This window comes from Etheostoma spectabile, chromosome 4, assembly GCF_008692095.1.
Source record: "Etheostoma spectabile isolate EspeVRDwgs_2016 chromosome 4, UIUC_Espe_1.0, whole genome shotgun sequence".
NCBI classification, from domain to species: Eukaryota; Metazoa; Chordata; class Actinopteri; order Perciformes; family Percidae; genus Etheostoma; species Etheostoma spectabile.
The window spans coordinates 13,686,988-13,702,895 of NC_045736.1; the positions used below are offsets into that span (position 1 = coordinate 13,686,988).

The following is a 15,908-nucleotide window of genomic DNA, read 5'->3' on the forward strand; positions in this document are numbered from 1 at the left end:
CTACTGATCCTGCACCTCCCATAGTGCAACTCGGCATCGTCTTTCATTAGACCCCGTCTACATGTTTTAAACCCCAGGTTATCTTTTAAGATTTATTTTTTGTCTGTTATGTGTATTTTATTATTGTGCTATATGTTATAGGATTTTCTCTTGTATTTACAATAATAGGCTGTTATGTAAAAAAAAATAAAAAATTAACTGGCAGTTAAACCCGTTTTCATTCAAAACGTGACTTATGATGAGTATTTACTATCTGTGATTATGTGTGATTAACTGTACTGCGCTGTCATGCAAAAATGCATTCCTGTCAATGTGAGGAAAAATAAGATGTGACAATGCTTTCAAAAGGTTTTGATTCACGGAGGACATTGAAAGCTTCACCAAATAGTTTCTGATTATGGTCAGCGATGACAAAAGTCACAAGTTCCAACCTTTTATTCTGATTATTTACATGTGTTGTGAAGGCCTTTGGCACCCTCTCAGTGCAGACAGAGGAGTCCGCATCACCACCTTCATTGCACAGTATGCACATGTCAATAATACCAATAATAGTAACAGCAAAGCCTATTTAACATCAGCATGTACAAATTAGACATGAACAATAAGAGAAAAACCCGGGAAGAGGTAGGGAGTAGGGAGGAGGGAGAAGAAACAGGAGGAGTAGAGAAAGAGAAGTAAGAACGGAGGAGAAAGAAAGCCTACATCATCCTCTGAAGCTAAACAAGAGCTCGGATTGGTTAAAAAAAAGAGGCAAATTCCCCTGAGCTTCTTATTCAGTGAATAGTAAAGTCAAAGAGAATCAAATCAAATCACCTGCCATATCTTGGTTGATCTATTTAACACTTTTGACTTAATATTGTCGCATGACGCTCACCTTTACATGAACTAATGTCTAAAAAAAATGTGTAAATCACCCATTTTGAATGATATCGCTCCATTACAGGAAATGGGCGTTATCAGTGGTTATCAGAGTCATAGATATGGGTGTGAAAACACCTACTAGTAGGTTCACAAGTCCGTTGTCCCCTATTCATATAGTAATGGTTCCTGTTAGCCTGGTCAGGACGCCTTGGCGTCCCTTTTTAATTCATAGAAAATGTGTGTGTAATTCAGGCCTGTGTGTAATAACAACAGAGTGAAAACATTGTAATTTTCACTTGCGGGATTATTAAAGTATATTATTATTATTATTATTATTATTATTACTACTACAGTATCTTCACGAGGAGTTTCTATCTTTTAATAATCCCTACCATTGTTGGTCTTACTTAATATGTCATCTTTCTGCACCGTGAGTGTGTACAGACACAGGTGGGGGTTCCAGCGAACAAATGGAGTAATACCAATAATGCTAATAATAACTTGTGTGTATTAGCACCTTTCATGAGGGTGTTCGAGAGGGATGGGGCTGCAACACTAAAGGCTCCAAAGGGCCAGAGTCTGGTGTGTGGAATGGAGAGCAGGCCAGCGTCTGAAGACCGCAGGTTTCAGGGTGGGGTGTGTGGATGGAGGAGGTCGGAGAGGTACAGTGGAGCCAGGACATGGAGGGATTTGTGAGGAGGAGGATTTTGTAGTTGAATCGGGAACTTGATTATTAGCCAGTGAAGGTGGAAGAGGGTTAGGGTGATTTGCTGTCAGGTCTTGTTTTGGGTGATGACCCTGGCAGCAGAGACTTGGACATGCTGGAGCCTTTCTAGGGTTTTGCTGGGGACCCCAGACAGGACTCCATTGTAGGGACCTACCGCCTCATATCTATGGTAGTGATAACAACTGATGTGGGTGTGAACACCTGCTGTGATGGCTGATTATTCATGGGATTATAACAAGTATATACAAGGATGTGCAATTTACAAAATAGTCAACGTAAAGGTGAACTTCATTCAGATCCCATTTTGGATTCTAACTTGTTTTCACTCTCATATCCGGACTGGCATGCAGCTACTCGCCTCTCTATACTCCTACTAACTTCTTCTGGAACTCTTAAGTTTGTACAAATACTTTAATTTGGGAAATACTGTCTGTTTACTTTCTTGCCTTTGAGAAGGTTTCCGTAAATCACTTTGAATTAGTTGTGAGCACATGAACTGTCATGATCAAACTCAAGTCAATGTGCTTCCCATTCTGTCACAAAGGAAAGGGTAGAACAGGAAAAATAGTGTTGAAAGAAGACAAGAGAAGAACAAGAGGATAGTACACACGACATTAATCAAGACCTATGTAAATCCCTTCGGATGTTACTCATTACAATGAGAGAGGTTCAGGAAGAGGAAAAACAAGAGGGGAGGTAAGGAATAAAAGAAAAGAATCAAAGAAAAGAAAGAAGATAGAAGCGAGACAGAAAGAGGAGAAAGTTGAAAAGAACAAAAAGAAGAGAAAGGGAGGAAAGAGGCAATAAAGGAACAGATGAAAAAAGCAAAAGATGATATGGAACAAGGATGAAGCCGGGATGAAAGGGAAACGCAGTGAAGAATTAATGGAAGGAAAGAAGAAACAGGGAAAAAGGATGAAAATTGAAGATGAAAGGAAGTACAGATAAAAAAGGCTGAACTAAGAATAAAGCAGAGGTGTCAGAAAGGGAAGGAGACGGTATATACTTGAAGAAGAGAAGAGAAAGGAGGGCAGGATGAACTGGGGAGAGGAAGTAAAGTAAAGAAGATGAGATTGGAAGGGAATGAGGAAAAGCAGAGAGAGAGAGAAGGCTCTTTTCAGGGACAGATTCACATTATGAACAGTAACAAAAAACTCCTTCCATCTGTTTTTAACTGAGCATACAACACAGTGGCAACATACTAAGGACTTTAACACTTCCAACATCACCTTTCCTGCCTGCTCACAGAAAAATAAATCACCCCACACATTTTTATTATTTGAAAGTTACTGCTGTAAGTGCAGTGACTGGTGTTAGATGCCGAACAGGAAACGTAATTACACAAAAAAAGAACAATTTTTGGAATACCAATATTTGCAGGTTGTGTGTCTTCTGGGTTAGAATTTCAAACAATCACACTCATCAATGATGAAGAAAAAAAGAGGAAAAAAAAGAAATACTCTAATTGATAACTCGTAACAGTTCCAAGTCTCTTTGATGCTGACTTTTATACTGAAATGAACTGAAGATGGTAATGTCTGAAATGTAAAAACACCAGCAGTAAATGCCGTTAATCCCCGGCGATGTTTTTCTTTTCTTTTCACGCAATACATTGGCACGTCATTATAATTTTTTCGAACCCCTGTACTCTTACACAGAACGCAAATATTATGTGGTAATAAAGCGAACTGATTATTATTATTTTTTTAAACAAGGTAGATTTTTCTGAACTTTTGCGACGCGAATAAAGACATCAACCGATCACGTTGTGATGTTTACATATGAGGATCATAATATAACATAATATAATATAATATAACAACATGGAGGCTGCTGTCCAAACCACAGACTGTACAGACGGCAAACTTTATTACTCCTTTCAACCTGGACAAAGGCAGCATTTACCCGAGCCAAGCTGGACTCTCTGTAACCAGTCTTGCTAGTATTGCAAGTCCCACAATGAGCTTTCTTAGTATGCGCCATTTCTGAGACTTTGGCTTTTGAGGAGGAGAGAGTGGGGTGGGGGGGGGGGGGGGCAAGGTGGATGCTTGGGGTGTGGCCTTGACCAACTGCCACTTTGCTCGTTTGAAAGCCATGATGTCTCTCTCTCTCTCATGGGTGGGCCGAATTCTCTGGGTGGACAAAGCAAAGAAAGGGGAGGTAACCTTACCCCTTATGACATCATAAGGAGCAAGATTCAGGATCGGCCCATCTGAGCTTTCATTTTCTCAAAGGCAGAGCAGGATACCCAGGGCTCGGTTTACACCTATCACCATTTCTAAACACTGGGGGGCCATAGGCAGGCTGGGGGAACTCATATTAATGTTAAAAAACGTCAAGGGAAATGTTCATGCAATGGGATCATTGAGAAAGATGTTCTGTTTGGATGAGTTACCGCATTATCTTGTTGTTTAATTCATTGGATTAGAGCTGGGCAAAAATTAAGTATCGTCATGGATGTTTCAATTTTAAGTGGTATAGTTTTGTGGTGGTAGGTTACACTTATAAATTGATAAAAATGTGTTCTTATAGTTTTTGATTTAAACATTGAAGATATTATTAAGATGTAGCGCAGAACAATGGATTATAGTTCATTGCATTCAAAGGTACTGTAACATTTCATTTTTTGTGTCCTTATTTCTAAATTATTTCCTAGGAAGCTGAAAAAAATCTGTCTTTCTGTGCAGCATGCTATAACCGGCCAATAGCAATGTGAGCCAATTAGCACAGGAGGATTTCCCAAAAAGAAGAAAATGTTAATTAGAAGCGTTTCCATCAACTGGTTTAGAGCGAATAAACTAGACTACGCAAAGCGCAGTTTGGTCACAAGTTGACATTACTGTGCAGAATACAGGGTTGTGCCAGAGACATTTGGTGTCAGCAAGACAACTGTACACCGCTGTGTAGGCGTGCAGGGCCATACGATTCAAGCTGTTGAACCAAATCGTCGATTTACCCGACGTGGTTGAGGCACAGGCTATAATGCACCGCACCTCCACCACGCACCTTGTGCCACAAGGGTCCGGCGCACTGGATGGGAACCAAATCCCATGTGATGGATATCGGGACTATAGTCATGTGAGTTACACGTTGACTATGTGACCAGCCCCTGATCATGATTTGGTAGGATATCATAGAATTGAAGTGCAGAAGTTTTCGTACAAAATCATACAGCATGGACTCCTTAATGAGACTGCCTTGATCAGTTGAACACTGTTTCCAGTTTGCCCGCAATTACTAACAATATAACTTTGTCTTGGAAATTATTTGGAAATAAATCTGAAATGATGTACCCAAAAAATAAAGTGTTTCCCATCATAGATTAATTTGATTATTTTATGTGATTCAGTCTATTGTTGACATTTTGATTGAGATATATATACACATATTATATTATATATATATATATATATATATATATATATATTATACTGTATATATAACAACACTGTAAACATCATGAAGCCCAGCCCTACAGTGCATTGTCAGTTTTCATTAAAGAATTTGCACAAACAAGGTTTTGACAGTATTGTCACCCGTGTTGTTGAAAGTCCGCTTAATCAGCACATGATGTTCTGATGACCTCCACCTTTCCCAAATGTAATTGCTACTCTGTGTGGGGTGTGTGTGTGTTATGGTGGGGGGGGGGGGGGGGGGGGGGTGTGTAAAAAGTGTTGCTTTAAGATGGATGTTTTGACAACAGCCTGCTGTTTTACCATCTCTCTGCGGCTCTGACGCACCATCAAATCTGTCTGTCTCTGTGCATTTCTTTCATCTATGTGTGTTACTGAGTGTAACTCATCTTGTTTATGATGTGTTATGGCAGTATCCTGCTGTTTTAGTATTTTCCTGTGGCTCTGACAATGTGTCAAGTCTGTCTCTCTACTGTGTGTTTGTACGGATGTGTGTGAGTGCGTGTGTCCGGCTCCCTGCTGTTTGATTGCCTTCTGTGCTGTAATCCAGGTCTCTTTCTGTCCTCGGCGCGCTCAGTGTCTTTCTCTTTCTCTCTCTGTCTGTCTCTTCCACCACAGTCCACACTACCTGGAACACAGAGGACAAATCATTAACACTAGAAATCCAATACGAGCGCATGGAAACATAGACATAGACTACATAGACAGATGTCTTCTTCTGAACAGGCCAGCGGCTCTGTGAGGCCGTGTTTAGGCACAGTGTTTCTTTGAGCTACACACTAATGTTAGAAATGCTCACAATTACAAGGTTAATATGCTGATGCTCAGAAGTTTTTTTTTTTTTTGCATTTTACCCATCTTAGCTTAGAAAGTTAGCATGCTTATATCAGCCAATTGGCTCTATGGAAAAGTCAGGGGAAAAAACACCGTTTCACAATTCATTACAACAAGAACCTGTCTTGCGTGCACCCAATTTCATGGCAATACATCCAATATTTGTTAAGAAATTTCACTCCAAACTAGAAATGAATACCTCATGTTGCCACTAGAGGAAACGTCAGGGATCATCACAGTCAACAGAATACATCATCTGGGAACCTTGCTTGTCTGAACCAAATTTCATGGCAATCAATCCAATTGAGATTTCAAGCAGCGAAGACCATTCAACAGACTGACGGCCCAACGTTGCCGACCAAAACAGGTGAAAGCAATGAAGTAAAAGATGAAGATGTATAGTGTAGATGCAATAATACAAATTGCTATTGTCTGAAATAATAATAATAATAATAATAATAATAAAAATAATAATATTAATTCTCATTGAAAAACCAGTCAAAGTGTTTGTGCATCTGTTTGTGACGGTCCCCCTGTGTGCGTTTGACCTTGTTGCTGTGATAAATAAATACAACTTTTTGCATTATAGATAGATAGATAGACAAATAGATACATAGACAGATAGATAAATAGACAGATAGATAAATAGAAAGATAGATAAATAGAAAGATAGATAAATAGACAGATAGATAAATAGACAGATAGATAAATAGACAGACAGACAGATAGATGAGTTAATGATACTATTCTTAATCTTTTTCTTATTATTTACTTGTTTGCCAATGTGTAATTGTTATTCTTGAACGTGTGTGTGTGTGTGTGTGTGTGTGTGTGTGTGTGTGTGTGTGTGTGTGTGTGTGTGTGAGACACAATATTTACGCAATAGAATACGCAATAGTTCCAACGCATGAAGTAAGTTGAGGAGACAATATAGTTGCAGCATGTCACTTCTTCAGTTAAAACCTGTTTTTACATTTACATCTTATGTTTGCATCACACAAGACAATACATATTCATTTATTTCAGACTTTTGAGGTTCCGGTAGGTGTATTTTCTCACCTCTGGAAGAACGAAAATAAATGAAAATAATGAACTATTTCTTTAATATTTTGCAACAAAGGAGAAGGAAGAGACAAACCCTGGAAACCTTCCAAGCAAAGCTGAAACATTTTCAAATATTTGAGTTTGAGGATTTGCAGATTTATTTTTATTCCCTTGGACCTCATGCGCTGTGGAAATAGCACTTGTGTTCTGTAAATCATGCCTGCTGGGTTTAAAATACTTAATACTTGAAATACTGAAATTCCTTTAGATAGATTTACTCACTTGCACGTTTTTCTCCAGAGGGGATTGTTTAAATTGAAACAAACCCAATGGTCATGGTCTTGTTCGCAGCTTCAAATCAAACCATAAGTGTAAATTGACAACTACAGCCTTGATTTCCCAGACCTGCAGTATCATTAGTATGTCAATGTTACATTTATTTATACAGCACATTCAAACAACTGTGGTCGACCAATGTGCTGAGCAAGACAGAATATCAAATTCAAAATGAGCACAAAAAATACATAGTTACAAAACGCCTGAAACACGACGCATTAAGAGACACCTGACACCAGCACTCAGCTAGGAACAAAGGCAAGAGTAAAAATGTGTGTACTTAGCAAGGACTTAAAAGTACATATAGTCTGCACCCTCTGAATATGGACGGCTATTCCACAGGATGGGAGCTTGATCCCCTCTACCTCTTGGGCTGAATCCCATTCCTTCGTCTTACCCCTACCCCTTACCCCTTCCCCTCGTTTCTAGCTTTTGAGACATCCAAAAGAAAGTGGTTGGTTGAACTCAGTGTTCTGACTGCTGTGTAGTGACGTAAAAGTTCAGCCAGATGCAAAGGGGCCAAAGCATTTAAAGCCTTGAAGACAAGCAATAAGATCTTAAAATTGATCTTGAAACGTACAGGAAGCCAATGAAGGGAGGCCGAGGTGTAGTGACAGGTGTTATATATGTTCCCATTTTCTTGTACCAGTTATTCTGTACAAACTGGAGCGGATTTAGTAATGACGCTCGACCCCCAAGTATTAAGAGTTGCAGTAGTCTAACCGAGACCTCATGAAAGCATGGATAACTTTCTCAAAGTCTTTAGGACTTTAGTGTAGGTCCAACAGACTTAAGGACTCCTTTGTCCCTCCTCTCTCGGGGGGAGGAGGAAAAAGGGCAAAGAGGACAGTACATCTGGACTCACATAAATACCTGGACACTTTAACACTCTAACACTTGACTTGACACTGACACTTTATGATTATGTTTTTTTTTTATAGCCAAAGGCTTTTTTTTAATTATTATTATTACTGTTATTACTGTTATATTTATACTGTCTTCCTCTTTTTTCTCTCTATACTGTAATCTTCTTGCTAAAAACTGCTGCTGGAAGTTTCATTGTCCTTGCTGGAGTCATCCCAAAAGGATTAATAAAGAGAAGTCTAGGTCTCTAGGAGAAAGATTGGCCTTCGCCTTTGCCAACAGTCTCAAATGGAAAAGCTGGATTTGACCACTGGACTAATTTGCTCGTCAAATTTGAATAAACTATCAAAGATAACACAGAGGTTCTTGACAAAAGGTCAACTACGAGAGGCTAAACGGCCCAAGGCACCAAGAGTGAGAGAGTGCCTTGGGCAAGAGGGCAAGAGGTTGTTTACTATCAACAATGAAAAAACAACATATGTATCCTATTAATAAGTAATGTCTGTGTGATGTATGCCCTGTGGCCAGTGTTGGGACGTTGCCAAGTATATTTACTCACTGAAAAAAGGGAGATGGTGGGTTGTTCAATTTAAAAACATGCATTTAATGCATTCTTCACAAATCATTTATATTTCTCTTTCAAACATATTTGAATCTTGTATCATTCATTTTTTCATTTGATATGAACCTGATGTCAAGTTAACTGCAGTGAAAACACTATAAAAGGGTAGAAACCTTTGGAGTTGAACTGTATGTAAAACATAAAACTGAACATTACAGTATGAAATCATAATTGCAATGTAAATTAAAATGGTTGGTTTAGGTTTTCCCCTGATAAGCCATTCCTCCCTGAGCTCGAAAAACTGTCACAGAAACCACTGGCTCATGTTTTTACAGTCCTTAAGTGATGGATTATTTCTGAGACAATTCATGGTACAGCTACATTTGTAAGTGTGACACATCTAGAATGTCTAAAAACCTGTACATCCTTTGGAAAAACATGAAAAAAGGAAAACAATCATCCTGTAGAGCCTACACCCTATGTTGTATCTAAGTATTCTCCAACTGTCTTCATCATTCTGAAACCAGAACTAAACAAATGTGGCTTTTCCCTCCCGACACCTAAAAAGAGGCAAACAATTGTCTTATGTGTCTTTTTTGAAGTTACTTAACATAGGGCGTTCGGCATCAACAGAACTACTAATCTTGAAACTTGTTCGTGGTAGAGTTCACGGAATTAATGACAATATATCCGTAACAGAAGAGTTTCAGTCGAAGAGACAGCGGGGAAATGACAGTTTTTTTTAAAGTTTTTTTTTAAGGTTTTTTTTTTTTTTTTATTAAAGTAAAGATTCAGGAGATTTTAAGAAAACGTTCGTAGACAACATTGTGAAATGGAACTAGTTACGCTAAGGCAACAAATATACTTACTACGGAGAGTTAGGAAAACATCAGGATTTGGCCTACGTAAAACTACTAAAATCAGAACATAACTAGGTCCGAATTCCTGACGAAGTAGGTCTGAAAGTTAGTTAATTTGTGTGTGTGACTGTTGACTTTTTCACACAGGACACGAACCCCGGTGTCCTGAGGGAAAGTCCTGTGCCTGTTTGACCCATTACCCATGCCCAACTCTCTCTTGATGCAGATTTTGGCACTCTTATACTTTGTCAATTTCCTTCCTCCTTTGCTCCTGTGATATACGGCCTCGACTGCCTATTACATCTTTTACCCAGCTGAAAGTGCACCCGTAACTCTAAGAGTCGTAATTCTTTCAAATAGGAATGCACAGATGTCATACATATACTTCTGAATTCAGGACAACTTACTCTTTACAGTGATAGTGTATATTTGATGTGACGGCCTAACTCGGGGTTTAAAGGGAAATGTCTGGACAACTAGGGAGGGTTGCCAAGACATTTGGTACACTATTTTCCTCCATATTAGTTATAATAACTTTGGCGATCCCTTGTCTAGTGCCAATATTGGAAGACAATTTTTATTCATTCAATACTTTGGTTTATCACTATATATCTGTAAAAAAATGCTGTCCATCAGTCTCAGTTGCACTTTGGGTTGAAGGGAAAATATTATATAGCATTTTCAGGGTGTTACTTGTATTTTGTGTTTGAACATGTGTGTTAAAAACCATTAAGCCCATGGCTGCTGCACCTGTGCTCACCCTTTGTATGAGATGCTCTGTCTCTTAAAGCCCTCCTCCCAACAAAGCCCTGATTGGCCAGATTCTTACTGGAATCTGAACTCCGCCGCAGCCTTGCTGTTGTATCACTAGTTGAAGCTGGAGCTACTGCAAAGTATTAAATGGTATAGTAGGGCTTGTACTGTGAAATATCACCAGTAAAGGCTTCTAAACCAAATACTACACAACCGGACAGGTCCCAGCAGTAATTTGACCCCGAAATGGGGAGAAATAACCAGTATTGGCAGCCAAGATTACAACTATCTCATGTTATCATGCAGCTACTTAATAGTTAGGCACTAGACTTTACGGGACCGGTGTTTTTATCCAAACCACAATTTTTTTCTAATCTTATCTTGTGTTTTGGTGCCTAAACTTAACTGTTGTTGCCGCATGACATTGACATTTTGTCGGCTGAACTCAACCGCAACGGCCGCTTAAACGACCTGGGCATGAAGGTGCTCTGTAGCCGGCTCCCAGTAACCTTTTCCCGGCTATATTTTACTGTAAAGACCACTGAACTGTAACTGTAAAGACTGCTAAACTTAACTGTCATGGGACCGGTTGTCGTCTGACCTGCTAGCACTCGCCGTGTTTTTCTAGGATATCATACAAATATTCGTTCATGCGTTTTTGTACAATATCATACAAACCCGTTGATGAGAATGCGTTGATTTGCCAGAGCAATACTTCTCTGTCCTTTGATCATTGTCAAGTTATCATATAGCTGATATGAATGTAATAAAACGTGGAAAAGTGGTATGAGTCTTTAAACTGACGTTCACCTGACTGTGACCAAAGTTCAATCGTGTGTTTGTGTGTTCTACTGTGTTCTTAGTTTTATGCACTCATGGCAGAAACATGTATCCTGAACATCATATTTGTTCCCAACACTCTCTGCAAGGGGGCCGTGTGCTCAGGGTGCGATTTATTAAATACATAAAATAGAAGTATTTTAAAACTAAGTGAAGCGTTTATCAGTCTTTAGTTCCATAGAAAGACAAAATCTGAGCAGCAGTTGCTGGCTGTATTTAGCCGCTACAGAGCTCCAGGAAGCCGGCTACCAGTGGCAGTTGTTTAGCCGCCAATTGGTGACCGCGAGCCGGCTTCAGGCACCGCCGGATGACGGTCCCGTAAGGGGCCTTGGTAGTGGAGTTTAACCAGAAAACCGTGAGGATCATACGGCGATGACGGTTAAGTTTAGGCACAAAAAATGACTTGTTAAGTTTAGGGAAAAGGTTGTGGTTACAACACTCCCGCAACGTGAACTCCGCTCTTCGGCTTGGAAGCGCTGTGTTTTACGTCGTGTTATTTCATTTTGACATTATTTTCCATTGGACATTAAAGTTCATAAATCAGTGTTTTGGCATGGCTGGCCGATTGGCACTATCCATGTATTAAAAGGGGGAATTAATTCTTGCTTGTTTTGTTTTGTTGTGCATGATCACAAAACATCCCCCACTCTGCTTTTTCACAAATTGTGCCCTGTATGGAGCCAGGTTTGCTTCTTTATTACATGCGAGAAAATAAATGATCTGAGAGAAGAAAAAGTTTGAGAGGAAAAGTTATCACACTGATAGCAAAAAAAGCATTTTATGAGAGAAAAAAAAAAAAAATTTGAGAGGAAAAGTTTTCATACCAATAGCAAAAAAATAATATTTTAGACTAAAAAAAGTTTAAACATAAATTTAAATTTTTTAAATTATTTCTGAGGAAAAAAATCTCTCTCAAAATACTTTTTTAAACTCTCAAATTTGTTGCTATCAGTGTGAAAAAAAAATTCTCTCAAAAAAAAAGTCAAAACGTGACACAAAACGTTTTTCTTTGCTCTCGATGCAATTTTTTGCTCTTGTCTAGGATCTAGCTCCGTAGCCCTGTGTGTGCTCAATGCATAAACTGCTGTGGGCCACTTTTCCTGAAAAGACTATGACTTAAAAGCCCACTCGTACAATCGCCACCCACTAAAAGGGTTGGACATCAGGTCTGTGAAAGAGCAGCAAACACAGATGGACATGGCATTCCTGCTTTTCTGACGCAATCTTTAAAGACAAGACTAGAAAATCACCTGATATTTGTATAGCAGTAGAGTTACTCAAAATTCCAAAACCTGTTCCTTTAAAAGCTTTTAGACTTCTTGGTCAAGGAGGGTTAATATCTGCTAATGGAAAAGGCTTCCACTATACCACTTGCTTTTAAAAAACAATTAATTTGTCAGCATATAAATATCTAGCGCTCCCATGACAATTAACCAGTGCACCAGAGCAGGCCCTTACATCGCCGTACCTTGGTTTCTTCCATACCCAATATTATGCAATCTTTTGTAAAAACTACTTCTACGGCATTCAGTCCTCTCAGTCCAGCTGTTATTACATCTCTGAACAAGCCGTTCTCAGTCCTAACTTGTCAAATACTGACGCTTGGTCAGTGGCTCTCAGCGTCAGATATGTACAGGACTTGCAAGCGAGACTAATGACCCTCTGAAGAGCTCCGCTGTCTGCTGCTGAGCAGCCGGCGTAACACACTCAGCTGCAGGACGCCAGCACACTCTTGACAGAGGAGGAGTAGAAGGCCACCAGCAACTTTTCTCCCAGCCTGTTTTTCCCGAGCACTCTCACTCAGTGTAGTCACTGCTCTGGCTCGTTAACAATTGTAGTAATGTTCGCAGACAGAGGGGGGTCCCCCAAGAACCCCCAGGAATTTGAACCCTTTCTACAAAGTCCCTGTTGATGTAGAGTGGGCCAGGGTGTACTCTGTGCTTCCTGAAGTTATTTTTGCAGTGTTCAGTGTCAGGTTGTTTGCTGAGGGGTGCAGTCATAGGTGGAATGGACTCCGCACACAGCTGTGTGGAGAGCCGGCGCTGGGAGTTGGAGAAGAGGTGGGGGCCAAGTTTAACAATTTGTGGGCGGCTAGTACATCCCTGTTTGAATACAGTAATATTATCAGGTACAGAGGTCCAGCTTTATGGAACAGTTTTTTCTGCATCCCTTCGTAGTCACTCATTTAGGATAAATGATAAATAACAATCTCAAACAATTTGTGTTAATGGAGTACAGCACTATGCCAATAAAGATAGATAGATAGATAGATAGGTAGATAGATAGATAGATAGATAGATAGATAGATAGATAGATAGATAGATAGATAGATAGATAAATAGATGGATAGATAGATAGATAGATAGATAGATAGATAGATAGACGGATAAATAGATAGATAGATAGATAGATAGATAGATAGATAGATAGACAGATAAATAGATGGATAGATAGATAGATGGACGGACGGACAGACAGATATTGATTGATTGATTGATTGATTGATTTAATTTAGTTATGATACAGCGTATAGGCTAAATGCAGTGTAAATATGTCACTTGTAATTTTGAATTATTTTTCATTTCTTTAAATCTTTAAATATTTAAAAACAAACTATATGTTCATCTGCATATGTATTTATATATTTTTTCATCCCAACTTTGCATTTTATGTCATTGTATATTTTTTCACTTTTATTTTGTTTTATATGCACAAATGAAGAAATTATATAATAATAATATATGCAATATGTGTAAAATAAAATCATCTCCATGTGATCTGCTGTTTTTAGTTTTAAAGCTTTAGCGCGTAACTTTGTTATTAATGACCGTCCGTTACATTTAAGCCATTTCCAAGACATTTCTTCACGTCTTGTGGATTAGATTTATTTTTTCATGACAGAGACTTGGATGACTGTTGGTGAGTCTAGTGCTTTCTCTGAATTATTGCCGCATGACTGTTGTTATTTTAACTCCCCACAGATATTGGGCCAAGGAGAAAGAGTAGCGACTGGCTACAAGAAAGACTCTAACTGTAAATAGTTATGGCTAGAATCCACGCACACATGCTTTTAACTCAGCTTATTCGAGCTGGGTTGCTCTCACAGTGCTGTATGCAGCAGTCTATCGGTCTCCCAAATTTAAAAATTATTTTATAAATCACTTTGCCGGTCTTTTGGCTGAAATCATGCCTAAATATGACCGTGTCCTTATATTCGGGGATTTTAATATCCATGTGTGCTATCCTGACAAGCCAATGGCAAAAGACTTCTTATAGCTTATGGACTGTTTTAATTTTGTGCAACATTTGTCTGGACTTGATCGTTCAGATCTAGTAAATTTCAGACCAATATCTGAACTACCTTTCCTATCTAAAATACTTGGAATGTTGGTTTACAGTCAACTAATGGCTTATTTGGAAGAACACTCTTGAAGTCTTCCAATTTGGTTTTTAAACTCTGCACAGCACCAAAACTGCTTTTTTAAAGTATTTAATGATATATTTGGAGCTACTGACTCTGATGATTGGGTTGTTTGGTGCTTCTTGTTCTAACTTCTGCATTTGACACGGTAGAACATGAAATCCTGAAATCTTGTTTGGAGCAGTCGGTGGGCATCAAGGGCGTAACTCTTAGCTGGTGCAAGTCCTATTTGGAAGGTCACACTTTCTGTGTCAGCTGTGGGGACTCGATGTCCACCGCTGCTCCTCTCTCATGTGGGGTCCCACAGGGCTCAGTGTATGGCCCTCTTTTCTTCTCGCTCTATCTAAATGCTCCTGTTTGGTTCCATACTTATGAAGTATGGCATTCTATTCCACTGATATGCTGACGACAGCCAGATCTATGTGCCCCTTAAAAAGAGCAACTCTCTCGGACCACTGCTCAACAGCCTTGATGACACGAAGGCCTGGATGGCTTCTAACTTTTTAAGTTTTAATGAAACAAGTGATGGTTTTTGCTGTCCACACTGGGAACCCCTTTGTCAACCTGGGTCCCTTGGCTCAATACGTCAAGCCAACCATCACCAATTTAAATTGACTCCGATATTAAGCTTGACAAACAGATTGGGGCAGTGGTTAAAGCACTACGGCAGCTAGCCAAAATAAAGCAAGTTCTTACTAGGCAGCACTTTGAGAAAGTAATCCAAGCCTTTGTGACAACTTGGTTGGATTACTGTAACGCCCCATATGTAGGCGTCAGTGCCTCATCTGTTGCTCGTCTCCAGATGGTGCAAAACGCTGTGGCGCGTCTTTTAACTGGAGCACGTAAATATGAGCACATTACCCCTGGTTTAGCTTCACTGCACTGGGTGCCCGTATATTTTAGGATCCATTTTAAAGTTAACTGACTTGTGTTTAAATCCCTAAATGGTCTTGTCCCATCCTAACCTGTCCGAGCTGTTTCACCCCTCACAACTGCACCTGAGTGTCCCTAAAATGAAGCGGAAACCTAAAGGGGATTGTGCCTTTGCTGTGGCAGCACCAAAATTTAGGAATTACCTACCTCTGCCTATTAGACAGGCTTCCTCACTGTCTAATTTTAAATCTGTTCTTAAAACCCAACTTTTTTTATCCTCCGTGTCCTCCTTGGCTACTAGCAACTTTCTGTCGGAGGGGTTTGGGTGCGATCATTGAAGGCTTATATCATTGGGATGTGCTTATTGTCATTACTTAGAATTCCTCATGGGGGCGAGAGAAACTATGCACTATAGCTTTAAAATATTGAACATGACTGACACAAAGCATTTGATATTCATCCATCCTTGAAGTCAGGTTCAAATTATGAGAAGTTGAGGCTGATTTCCATCGGATTTGCC

At 39.4% G+C, this 15,908-nt stretch overlaps 1 protein-coding gene and 1 long non-coding RNA gene across 5 annotated transcripts in view; one reads left to right on the forward strand and one right to left on the reverse strand.

Annotated features, from left to right (window-relative positions):
- Nucleotides 1-420: 420 nt before the first annotated feature.
- Nucleotides 421-15,908, reverse strand: part of raly (RALY heterogeneous nuclear ribonucleoprotein) — a 158,570-nt gene continuing 143,082 nt past the window's right edge. For all 4 annotated transcript variants that reach the window (XM_032513769.1, XM_032513768.1, XM_032513772.1 and 1 more), the window contains one exon: nt 421-5,629. The gene's annotated coding sequence lies outside the window, so the exon portion shown is untranslated. The remainder of the gene's footprint in view (nt 5,630-15,908) is intronic.
- Nucleotides 1,640-15,908, forward strand: part of LOC116688002 (uncharacterized) — a 40,250-nt gene continuing 25,981 nt past the window's right edge. The window contains exons 1-2 of the long non-coding RNA XR_004331677.1: nt 1,640-1,650; nt 2,637-2,641. This is a non-coding gene — a long non-coding RNA (uncharacterized LOC116688002). The remainder of the gene's footprint in view (nt 1,651-2,636; nt 2,642-15,908) is intronic.